This window comes from Mus pahari, unplaced genomic scaffold (assembly GCF_900095145.1).
Source record: "Mus pahari unplaced genomic scaffold, PAHARI_EIJ_v1.1 scaffold_10337_1, whole genome shotgun sequence".
In the NCBI taxonomy this organism is placed as follows: Eukaryota; Metazoa; Chordata; class Mammalia; order Rodentia; family Muridae; genus Mus; species Mus pahari.
The window spans coordinates 1-12,569 of NW_018393573.1; the positions used below are offsets into that span (position 1 = coordinate 1).

Genomic DNA, 12,569 nt, shown 5'->3' on the forward strand with positions numbered 1-12,569 from the left:
TTCCATCACCTATATGTTTCTGTTCTCCTCTCTCTCTTTAAGGACTTCTACCTCTGTCAAAGTATTCTCCTGTTTTTCTTTAAGGACTTGTATCTCTTTAGTGGCGTTCTCCTGCATATCTTTAATAATGCCCTTCTTTAAGTATTATACCAACATCATGAGGTATGCTTTTAAATCTGATTCTTCTTTTCGGGTGTGTTGGGGTATTCAGGACTGACTGAGGTGGGAGTGCTAGGTTCTGATGAAGGTAAGTGGTCTTGGTTTCTGTTTGTAAGATTCCTACATTTGCCTTTCGACATCTGGTGATATCTGGAGTTAGTTGTTACAGTTGTCTCTGGTTGGAGCTTGTTCCTCCTGTGATTCTGTTAGCCTCTGTCAGCAGTCCTGGGGGTCCATCTCTCTCCTGGGTCTCATTGGTCAGACTACTCTCTGCGGGGAAGCTCTCCTCTATCAAGGAATGTGCACAGAGGCCTGGCGTTCAGATCTGTCTCCTTGCTGAAGATGTAGGCCCAACACAGGGCCTGTCCCAGAAGATGTGTTGCCTCTGCAGTTTATTCACTCACCTGCACAGACTAGCCACTGCGGGACCCTGGACACAATATGACTCTCTCATCTGCTCTGGCAGACCGAGCCCTCACAGATGGCCACCTTTCCTTTGGCGAGGAAGCTGCCCAAATTTCTGGGGTCTGAAATAGGGTCTGTGCCAGAAGTTAGGTTGTTTCTGTTTGTCCTGAAGTTGTGTATCTTCTGCGGTCCACACTCTTGCTAGCGCAGACTGGAGGCCAAGCGAACTCGAGCAAAGATGGCTCTCCTTCTGGCTCAGGCCTTAAGATTCCTCCCAGGCGGACACCCCTCCTTGGGCAGGAAAGGTGCTGGGTGACTGGAGCCAGAAACGGGATCTTTCCCCGAAGTTGTGTCACTCTTTAATTTATTTTTTACATTCCAGTCATTATCCCCCTCTCAGTCATCCTTTTGCCAGTTCCTCATCCTATTCATCTTCCCCTGTCATCAGTAGGATGTAGCCTCCCCACTCCCTGGGATCTCAAGTCTCTTAAGGGTTATGTGCATCTCCTCTGACTGAGGATAGACCAGGCAGTCCTCTGCAGTATATGTCAGATTTGGCTGTTACCCTGAACATTTACTGTGGGTTTCTCAAGATTTGCAATGATGGGTGGTTGACTAAGAGAGGAAGTCAGGTAAGATCAAGCTAAAGGCTAGGAGCCCCAAAGAAAGAACAAGATGAGCTTCACCTGCTCCTGACACCAGGCCCCTGTAAAGTCACCTCAGTCCCCCAGCGAGATTGGTGGCCATTAGTCAAGAAGGGACAAGGTCCCAAGCCCTTCCTCCTGTACATGAGGCAACACCCCTAACATCTCAGACCAAGAAAATAGGACAAGAGACATGACCATAGTAAAGTAGGCCCAAAAGTGTTTTCCATGCTAATGAGGCTCCTAGAGACCTGCAGAGCTTAGCTAATTAGCTTCTGTTCCCAGATATTCCACCCTGCAAAAAGTATTTAATCTCAGGCCCACTCTGAGAAGTGGAGCCTTGTTTTATGTATCCCACTTTGAGGTACCATGAAGAATGTCTTCTACAATTCCACAGTCCACAGAAGTATTCTCTTTGCTCCCAGCCACATCTGCCACTGAGCCTGCATCCAACAATGTAAGGACAATCATCTTTGCTAGGACAACCAGTGCCACCATTGTAGCCTGGCTGTACCCTGGCTGGACACTGTTCCCAGCATGCAGGCCCCTGAATCCAGTCTCTGCTCTTCCATGACTCCCACATAGACCTGGCCTTCCTCCTTCCAAAGCTGCTCCTGCTCTGCCTGCTTCACACACTGCTGCTGCCACTGCTGCGGTTGCTGCTGCTCAGCTTCTCCATGATTTAGGATGAAATCATCAGCTACTCCTAATGGCCCAGGGCTTCTCTGGTACTCTTTTCCATCACTTCCTCTAAGTCCTGGAAGGCCTCATACACTTGATACACTTCAGTTCCTTCAGTTTCTCAAACTTGTTTATCTGTTCAGATGCCATCTCTGAGAGGGTTCACATCCTCTTTTCTTGCTCCTCAGACCCTGCCTCAGGCCCTCTCTTCCTCTCATTCTGGGTGCCAATTCATACATTAGAATGCAACCTTACATTTTGATTACCCAAGAGGACTGAAGTGCAATAGATTCTGTGAATGGGGAATCTTGTGCTCTGAGTTTCATTTGGGAGGATGAGGGGGATTTTTGGGTATTTCTGAAAGGAGACTTGAGTGGTGAGGATTGTTACAGACCTGAAGCAGATCCAGAGTATAGCTGCCTGCAGCCACAAGAACTGGGTTCCTGAGTGGGAGGCTGGAGCTGTAAAGGTCATAAGGGGAAAAGCCCATCTCCTGCAGATCCACTCTTGATGCCTAAAGCCAGGCTGTAAGCAATTATTCTGACAGCACTAGGTTGGCAGAAGGTGTCAATAGCTGGGTTGCTGGCTGTCTCAGGAATTTCTCAGGAAGGAAGGTTCAGCCACTCAGCAGGTAGTCTTGGAGCAGAGCAGTGGCAGGTGTCAGAACATTAGAACCATCTAGGTCTGAAGGCTTCACCCCAGGTGGTTGCATTCTCAGTGGCAGCAAGGTCTGAAACAGCCTGCTGAAGGCTGGGGGAGGCTACACAGAGGATGGTGACTTCTCAGAGGAAGGAGCATGCTTTTGCATGTGGCAAGAGGTGTGGTTAGAATGTGCTTTACCATGCATCCAGAGTAAGAAGATAGTTTGGGAAGAGATCTGCATTCTTCCAAAACATCCTTGTAGCTCAGTAGCCACTCCCAGTCTTAGTGCAGGCAGACTTTGCTGGAGTTGTGTAGAGACCTCAGGCTTTCCCAGCAGTGACCATTGGACCACATTGAACTTTTTATCTCGGTATAGGACATTTTATTTCTCCATGAAACACTCAAAGAGTTTAGCTTGTGGGAAATAACTTTAATCCCAGAACTATATATTTTCTTCCCATATATCCTACTTTGAGTTATGAAATGATATTTTAATCCATTTACTACAAGGAAAATATTACAAAATATTTACAGGAAAATATTAAAAATAACTCAAACACAAAAGTCAAGATGAAATAAACTTTATTTTTCCTACAGAATTCTTGGCTCATGGCACATGATTCAAAACAAGTAACCAAGACCTCAAGACAAGTAACAGGATTCCCAATATAGAGAGGGGAACAGAGGGAGGAAATGGTGGTGTCAAATAGAACCTGGGATAACAGCAGTGCTTTACATCCTGGTATATTGAAAAGAAACACCTTGTGTGGGGTGAGGGGGAATGGATCCCTGCAGGCAAACCTTAGGAGGCTCTGAACTGGACTTGGAAAACAACTGACAGTAGACATTTCTCTTAACTTTAACTTTAACTTTAACTTTAACTTTAACTTTAACTTTAACTTTAACTTTAACTAACTTTAACTTTAACTTTAACTTTAACTTTAACTTTAACTTTATCTTTAACTTTAACTTTAACTTTAACTTAAAGAGCCTCTGGTTCCACAAACCAGTACTCTGAAGAGAAGCCTGTCCTGGCAGGAGAGTCTGTCACAGCAGTCCTTCAATCTCTTTCATAGATACTTCATAAACATCATCTTTAGTTTGTACTGAGACAAGAATTGAAGGATGAGATCTTGGGGCTGCTTTGGCAACTGGCACAGCAGAGTCATTCTTCGACCTTCTTTAGGGAACAGTAGTAGCCACCTTATTCTCACGGCATACCCTCAGTGCAGTGGGCACATATGGTGTGACACCTGTTTTGGGAGTGGTGATCTGAGGCTTGTCACTGATGCTCACTGTGGCCTTCTTCTTGATGGTGGCTGCACTTGCATCCTCTGTCTTTGGTTGCTGAATGAGGCTGGGCAGGGCACTTAGCACCCCTGGGTTGTTCAAGAGAGCTAGTGAGAAAAGGACAGATGAAGCAGGTACAGAGGAGGACCCAAGGGTAGGTGCATCATGAGAGGATGATGAGGAGGGATACCTGGAGGTGCAGTAGGAGGTAGACTTGGTAGGGCTCCCTGAGGATGGTGCTCAGGGGACAGACCTGGTTTGCCTGGTGGAGGTCCTGGAGGTAAAATTTGAGGTAAAGTCCCTTGGATTCCTGGCATTCCAGGTGGTCTTAGGAATGGAGGAAGGCCTGTAGGTGGTCCAGGAGGCTGTAAGGGTAGGACAGGTGGTCTCCCTGGCATGGGAGCAGCTTGTATCTGAGAAGCAGGAACAGACTGTGGAGCAAATATGCTCTTAGAGTGGGAATCTACTTTATGCTGCTTTTGTGATTGCTTTTTTCTGCTTCAGAATCATCAGGCTTTGTCATCATCCTCTTCTGAAAACTCCACTTCCTGTCCTTCCTCAGGGATTACCTGACCTGCCATTCGAAGCATCTTGGCTTGAACAGGATTCAGCTCCTTCATGTGCTTCTTTCTTGGTTTCCCAGACATATCAGCAAATTGGATGCCCAGACCTGATTTTCTTTCCTCAGTGATGTTGTGCTCACTGTTATCTGTGTGCCTGAATGCGTACCAGTCACTCTCTGCATCCAATCTGTCAGTGTCACTGTCCTCAGTACCTACATCATGCTTATCTTGGTCCATGTTCTTAGGATAGCCGTCATCTTTGTTGGTGCTGGACATGATATCATCATGACTCTGCTGAGCAAGTTCTGGACTGTACAGCATGTCTTCATCTTGCCTCCAAGGGGGAAGTTCTAGTGCAAAGCCCACTTTACTGTCATACATCTGCAGAACTTGAGGAGGAGGTAGGCCAGGTGGAGGGTCTGGTGGTTTACTGCCCAGAGGCAAACGTTGAGCACCATGTCCCAGAAGAGGGTGGATAGAAACTGTTGTAATTGGAGGCCTGTATGCTGAGATTTTCTTCAGAATGGAGGGTGTCTGGGCACCAGGAAGTAGAATGTCCTGAATCAAGATGTTGGAAGGAGCATGCAGATTGTCTGGCAAAGGAATGCTCACTACATCCACATGCTGAGAGTTCTTTGTTTTTGTTGTTTCTGTTTTTTGTTTTTTTCAAGACAGGGTTTCTCTGTATAGCTCTGGCTGTCCTGGAATTTACTTTGTAGACCAGGCTGGCCTCGAACTCAGAAATCTTCCCGAGTGCTGGGATTAAAGGCATGTGCCACCATGCCCGGCTATGCTGAGCATTCTTGACAGTATCAAAATATTGGCTCAATCGAGCTCTCTTCTGTTTATATTCCATCATGTGCTGCTTTTTGTTCTTTTTCAGTTCTCTCCTGCAGGCTTCCTATTGTGCTGCACCCTCTTCAGAGAAGACTGCAGCAAAGGGCTTGAATGCTTGAATGGCTGTTGGTCCTGGGGGTTCGTGCCACACATGGCTTCTCCTCCCTGAAGGTCAATGGCAGCAACCTCCTAGATAGTCATAGAACGCTTGCCTCCTGGGATCATGCTGGGGGATAATCAGTACCTGAGCATTGGGATTATTAATTGTTTGTAGCCTTTGATCTACAGCTCATGTGCAGCAACCATCTCATCTTCAGGTGATGGGTGCCTTTAGATACAGCACAAGATATTCCAGGAAATAAGAAAGTAACTAGTGAACCACCATCTATTGAGGACATAACGTCTCCCACAAGGCAGATTTTATTACCCACCAGTAGGTCAGAAATAGAGATAGAATAAAAAGCTGAGCGAGAACTACGAACACTGGCAAGCAACAAGATTGTGAACTTTGGTGACCCTGCAGCTGCTTAGTTACTAGTTACATTATTAAGAAACAGCTTAAACTTATTTGGGAAAATCATGGATGTTTTTCAGAAGTTTGAATCAGGATTTCTAGGAAAAGAAAGATTAAAGAGAAGTATTGGATACAGTAAAATCTGAAGTGATAAAGAATATTATGAGTAATTAGGATTAGAAATTAGAATGGGAAATTTTATATTGCAAGTAAAAATTTCAGGGAAAATGGTGGACACCCAAAACTTATCAAGGACCTTATATTTATAAGCCCACTGATGCTCCATTGCCACATACAGGAGCATATGACTTAAACTGAAATAGATAAACAAATGTTAAAGATCGAAGAAAAGTGGCTGCTTGAAAGCCTTTAGCATGAGAGTTAATGAGTGGGCATGTAAAGTAGAAGTTGTCAGTTAATATGATACTAGTAAAATCAAATATCTGACAGTTTGACTGCAGGCGCTGAGCCAAGTGTGATTCTCTTTCTAAATGTTCTGTGCTTGCATACATTTGGGCTAAGGATGAGCCATTTCTGAGTAAAAGATTGTAATCTTTTGAATATTTGCTAGTTCCTTCTTCCTTGTATCAAATGTATAAAATCTAAGGCTGAATAGTAAAAATTTGCAGCAATTGATACAGCCATCTGTGTCTGTGTCTCTGTCTGTCACGCCTAATCCGTTCCTTACCTGGGTATCTGAGTGCAGTCCCCCCGCAGGTCTTAGAGACCCCTGACTGAACGTCTATGGCAGCTGGCGCCTGAACAGGGACCCTCAGACAGGTATAATCTTTATCTCTTTTCTATCTATATTTTCATTCTATATTTTTATTCCAGGAACGGATAGGCTCTCACCAAGGGAGCTACAGTCCCACCTATAGGTAAAATAGGTTAAGGGTGAGTAATCTTGAAACAGGAACCATGGATGGTTCAGGATCAAAAGGGCGAAAATTATTTGTTTCAGTACTACAACGCCTCTTGTCTGAAAGAGGGCTCAAGGTAAAAGGTAAGAGAATTTTATCAATTTTTGTTAAAAGTCTCCCCTTGGTTCCCGGAGGATGGACAGCCATTCCTCCTCTTGGGGCCAAGAAGACAGTTTTGGCAGAAATTAAGCAGGGAAATGAAGAACCCTATGCAGAGTTCATCTCCAGATTAGAGGAAACATTAAATAGAATGATGCCTCAAGGAGAGGGCGCTGACATACTGCTAAAACAGTTGAAAAAAAAATGGATTTTACAACTCTCCCAGGGACAGAGTAAAATCCGGAGATGTCCGGCTGTCCTCTGGCCCCTACAGGAGAAGTTCTGTACCCTCTTTATATTGCCTATATTTGGTGCACCAATCTTCCACCTGTCAATTCATGTATGTTTTTGTCTCGTTGTCTGAATGAGTGATTGTTCTGTGTTTCATGTTAAAAAAATAAAAATGTCTAAAACTTTATCTGCTGACTTAGCCTCAGTTTACACAGTGGAGCCCAGAGAGAGGCCCACAGCTTAGCCAAGAATCAAGCACAGCAGGAGAGCCCCTGTGGAGAGATTTTTTTTTAGGAAAAGAGAGTCTGTGAATTTGCAGTTATTTTCTAAAGCTTTCAGGAGATGTTATTTGCCTAAGACCTCACCTTAACCTCACCACAAGAGAACTTAAGCCTTTGTTAGATGCTATCAAGTTAGATTCAAATTAACTGGTGAGAAGCAAAAAGGGCTTTACAGAAAGTAGAAAAAGCTGTGATCAATTGTTATCAATTATAATTAATGGTAATAAAATTCTAGCTGCTTATTTTAGTTATGGTTACTAAATGTGCCCACAGCAATTGTTTGGCAAGAGAAAACATTAATGTAACATCTTTCTTCAGCTCAAAGTAAAGTTTTAACATCCTAATATAAGTCTTGCATACCATCATTTTAAATATAATTGATAATCATTATCCTAAAAGATAAGTTAAAAATTGCTTTTATGCATGCTTTTGTATCTTTCATAAATTCATGTGTACGTGCATCTCATATACTGTATTTAAAAGCAACTTTTTATGGGAGAGAAGTATATGTAAATTAGATCACATGTTTATTCTATTGAAGTTTCTTCCTACTTCAGCACAGATAATTAAATTGTGTACTGTAGATGGTGTTATAAAATGTTCAATGATCAAGCTTTAATTTGTATATTAATAGTCAATATAGAGCTCANAGCTTATAATTGCTTAAAATTGTTTGTCCCTCAGATATTATAAATTCTCAAAAGTTTCATTTACAATTGTTTATGCATATACAATTCATAAGAAAAAATGCTGTTCTTTTAAGACTATATTTGGAGATTTAAAAATTTGTCCTAAATTGCCTGAACAAGACTTCTTAAGGTGATGTAATGCTAGATTTATCTCTAAGGCAGATTATAGACCTTACATAAGAATAATTAACCATATAATCTAATTTCTTTACATTATCAAAATAGTAATGGCTAAAGATACTATTTTTGTATTTTTAGAAAACGTGCACGTCAAATGGTAAAAATTTGTTCTCAAGTGTCCTCAGTTTCTACCTGTTTCTACATAATAGTGCTAATTCTTGAGGACTTATACTTAATTGCTAAATAAATAATTAAATAAATAAAATGTACATAATCATGTCTAAGTAAAATAAAAAGGATCCACTTATTGGCACATGGCATGATCCCTTTCAGGTACTTAATTTAGGGGAAAAAAAGGGGAACTCCCCACCTTTACTTACCCCTGAGGCTTGTCAAGCCCTAGCATTAGTAGATGAAAAATTGGCTTAAGCTAAGGTACAAAGAATAGATTATAAGAAACCATGGAGATTTTGTATATTGAAAACAGCATATACACCTACAGCTTGCCTTTGGCAAGAAGGAATTATAGAATAGATTCACTTGCCTCATGTGCCTCATAAGATTGTAAATTCATATGATGATTTATGTACAAATTTGATCATTAGAGGAAGAAATAGGTCAAAGAAATTATTTGGGAAAGATTTTCATGATCTGGTTATACCTTATAATAAACAACAGTTTAAATATTTATTACAAGAAAATGAAAATTGGGGTATAGCCTTAATGGGTTATCTTGGGACAGTGAGTTTTCATCTACCCCGTGATCCACTCCTAACCTTTGTTAAAGAAACAGAAATGATTTTTCCAGTAAGATGGTCAGAGGAACCTTTAAAGGACTCTATAACAGTTTTTACTGATGGGTCATCCAGCGGTAGAGCTGTTGCTGCTATACCTTCAGGATCTCCTTTGATAAAAATGGTAAAGGGAGCTTCTGCTCAGCAAGTGAAAATAGAGGCGGTCCTCATGGTTTTTGAAAATATCAATCAGCCTTTTAACCTCTATACAGATTCTAGATATATAGTAGGGTTATTTCCAGCGATTGAGATAGCGGTACTATCTCCTAGAACAAAAAAATTTGAAAAACTGCATAAATTACAGCAATTAATTCATTTGAGATATCATAAATATCATGTTAGTCATATTAGGGGTCACACTAATTTACCTGGTCCTTTAAGTAAGGGAAATAAATGCCCTTGCAGATTCTTTAACTAGAGTTATGACTGTGATGGAGAATGCCATTAATAGTCATCAGCTTCATCATTAGAATTCTGCTGCATTGAGATATGAATTCAAAATAACAAGAGAACAAGCTAGAGAAATAGTTAAACAATGTTTTCGTTGTCCAGACATAGGAAATGTTCCTCAGGCAGGAGTGAATCCCAGAGGATTGAAACCAATGTCCTTGTGGCAAATGGATGTGACACACATACAAGAGTTTGAAAAATTATGCTATGTGCATGTTACAGTAGATACGTATTCTCATCTGCTGTTTGCCTCTGCTAGAACTGGAGAGGCAGTTAAAGATGTAATCCAACATTTAATTGCTAGCTTTGCTTACATGGGCATTCCTAGAAAATTAAAAACAAATAATGCTCCGGCATATTCTTCCAGACCATTTAATCAATTTTTACAATGGAAGATTGAACATACTACAAAAATTCCCTATAATCCTCAGGGTCAAGCAATTGTAAAAAGATCTCATCAAATATTAAAAATGCAAATGCAAAAATTAAGGAATGCTAATATATACTATTCTCCCCATCATTTGGTAAATCATTCTTTACTAGTGTTAAATTACTTAAATATAAATGATAAAGGACTTAGTTCCACTCAAAGGCACTGAGGAACTGAAAATGAAGGTGAAAAACCCTTAGTTTGCTGGAAAGATCAACTACAAGGTATCTAGCAAGGGCCAGATGTGCTTATCGCCTCTGGAGGAGGCTATGCTTGTGTTTTCCCCCAAGATGCTGACTCCCCAGTCTGGGTTCCGGACCGGACTAACTCATCCATCCCTTTACAAAGGTGTCTTCCGTGGAGACAAAAGAGAAAGAGAAAACAGCGAATGAGAAAAACAACTGCGAATCTGGATCAACTACAGATCAACTGGCCAAAAAAGAAACAAAAACTACGGACTTGGACACAAATAAGAAAGATAACTGCTAAAGCAAAAAAAGTCTTGGAGGCGACTTGCACTCCACAAACTCCAACTTTTTTCTTTTTAGCGGTTAAAGGTCCTTGGGGTGAGCACTACGTCAGGGGAAAGTTATTGGGCATATATCCCCAAGCCACCTCTGCTTCACCCCGTGTGCTGGGCTGAAAAAGAACACATTAAGGTCATGACTAATGTTTCAGACTTACTTGAAGAATCTCCAGATTTTCATTTGGGAAAGAATTCATCTGATTATGTTAATTATGAAGAGAAATTATGATGACTTGCCTGTCTGCTTCTCCCTTAAAGGAGTGCCTCCACCTGGATGTCTGTCAGTCAGCTATAAAATGTTCCTGACTGACACTCCGGAGAGGAGTAAAAGTGGCTCCGCAGGCACTGGTTCTAAGGACTCTGGAGATAAGAGACACATGTGGGAACTTCACATACAGGTTTTGGGACGACTTGACTCTAATGAGACTTTGGATGCTAAAGAAAAAATGCCGTCTCAAGTACCACGATGTATGGTAAAACATAAAAAAGATGCTTGGTGGGAAGATGATGAAGAATGATTACCCCACTAGTTACCATGTGGATTTTTACATAAAGGTGTAAAGTTTCATCCACATGACAGTGGCGAAGAAATATGAGATTTTTCTATCTCTTCTCCTAACTTTGATTATGGAAATTATTTAAGAATTAATACAAAAAGATTTAATGGATACACTCCCCCAACTGGTGAACCTGTAAGAAGATGCTATTCAGTAGAATGGATTGCTCCTATATGGTTTATGAAAAATAAAGAAAATAATACAATGTATTCAGGTCAGAAAGATTTGTTTAGACTTACTGCTTCTGCTAATATGATTTTCCTCAAGAAACCAAAAGCCACTGTGGCAACAGCATATTCAGCTTTGGCTTGTGTTACTTATCTTTTGCAATGTTAGTAGGCTAGAAGTTAAACAAACAAACAAACAAAAAAATCTTATTCATGTTAAGTGTCCTGCCTGTATGTTAACTAATTGTATTCATTCTGAAATTAATAAGGATCTATCTACTGTTATCATTGTCAAGCAACCTGCCTATGTCTTGCTGCCAGTCAATTTAGAAAATAAAACTTGGTATGATAATTCGGCTCTTCAGATCCTAAATAATTTAAATGAGTTTATTAGGCCAAAATGATTTGTGGCTAGTCTTATATTGGGTATTACAGCCTTGATTGCCATCTTGACCTCCTTTGCGGTGTCCACCACAATATTAGTAAAAGAAATGCATACTGCAAAATTTGTTAATGACACACATAAAAATATTACTTTAGCCTTGTCAGAACAACAAATTATAGATAATAAATTAAAATCTAAAATTAATGCCTTAGAAGAAGTGATTTTAAAATTAGGTCAGGATGTTGCAAATATTAAAAATAGGTTATCTACCAAATGTCATTCTGATTTTAAGTTTATTTGTGTGACCCCCTTAAGATATAATGACTCTTTTGATTGGGATAGGATGAAGGCTCATTTGTTAGGATTATGGAAAAATACTGATATCTCTTATGATATGAAACAATTGCAACAGCTGATTTCTGAGATGAGCGCTTCTCATCTTGAGTCCTGGGAACTAAAAGGTTTAGCCACTTCCTTATCCAATGGTCTTAAAGCCCTCAATCCATTGGATTGGGTACAATATTTTATATTTATTGAGATAGGAGCCGTGTTGATCTTGGTTGTATACATTATTTTCCCTATTTTGTTCAGGGTGACGCTGGTCTCTCTCTCCAAGCTGAGACAGGAGGTGCACATCTATCGTCTTAAAAACAAAAAAGGAAAAACTGCCACACCCTCTTCAGAAAAGACTGCAGCAAAAGGGCTTGAATGCTTGAATGGCTGTTGGTCCTGGGGGTTCGTGCCACACATGGCTTCTCCTCCCTGAAGGTCAATGGCAGCAACCTCCTAGATAGTCATAGAACGCTTGCCTCCTGGGATCATGCTGGGGGATAATCAGTACCTGAGCATTGGGATTATTAATTGTTTGTAGCCTTTGATCTACAGCTCATGTGCAGCAACCATCTCATCTTCAGGTGATGGGTGCCTTTAGATACAGCACAAGATATTCCAGGAAATAAGAAAGTAACTAGTGAACCACCATCTATTGAGGACATAACGTCTCCCACAAGGCAGATTTTATTACCCACCAGTAGGTCAGAAATAGAGATAGAATAAAAAGCTGAGCGAGAACTACGAACACTGGCAAGCAACAAGATTGTGAACTTTGGTGACCCTGCAGCTGCTTAGTTACTAGTTACATTATTAAGAAACAGCTTAAACTTATTTGGGAAAATCATGGATGTT

The 12,569-nt window shown here is 40.9% G+C and overlaps 1 pseudogene; it reads right to left on the reverse strand.

The window, feature by feature from the left end:
* Positions 1-3,578: 3,578 nt before the first annotated feature.
* On the reverse strand, positions 3,579-5,240 carry LOC110315616 (annotated as a pseudogene).
* Positions 5,241-12,569: the final 7,329 nt, after the last annotated feature.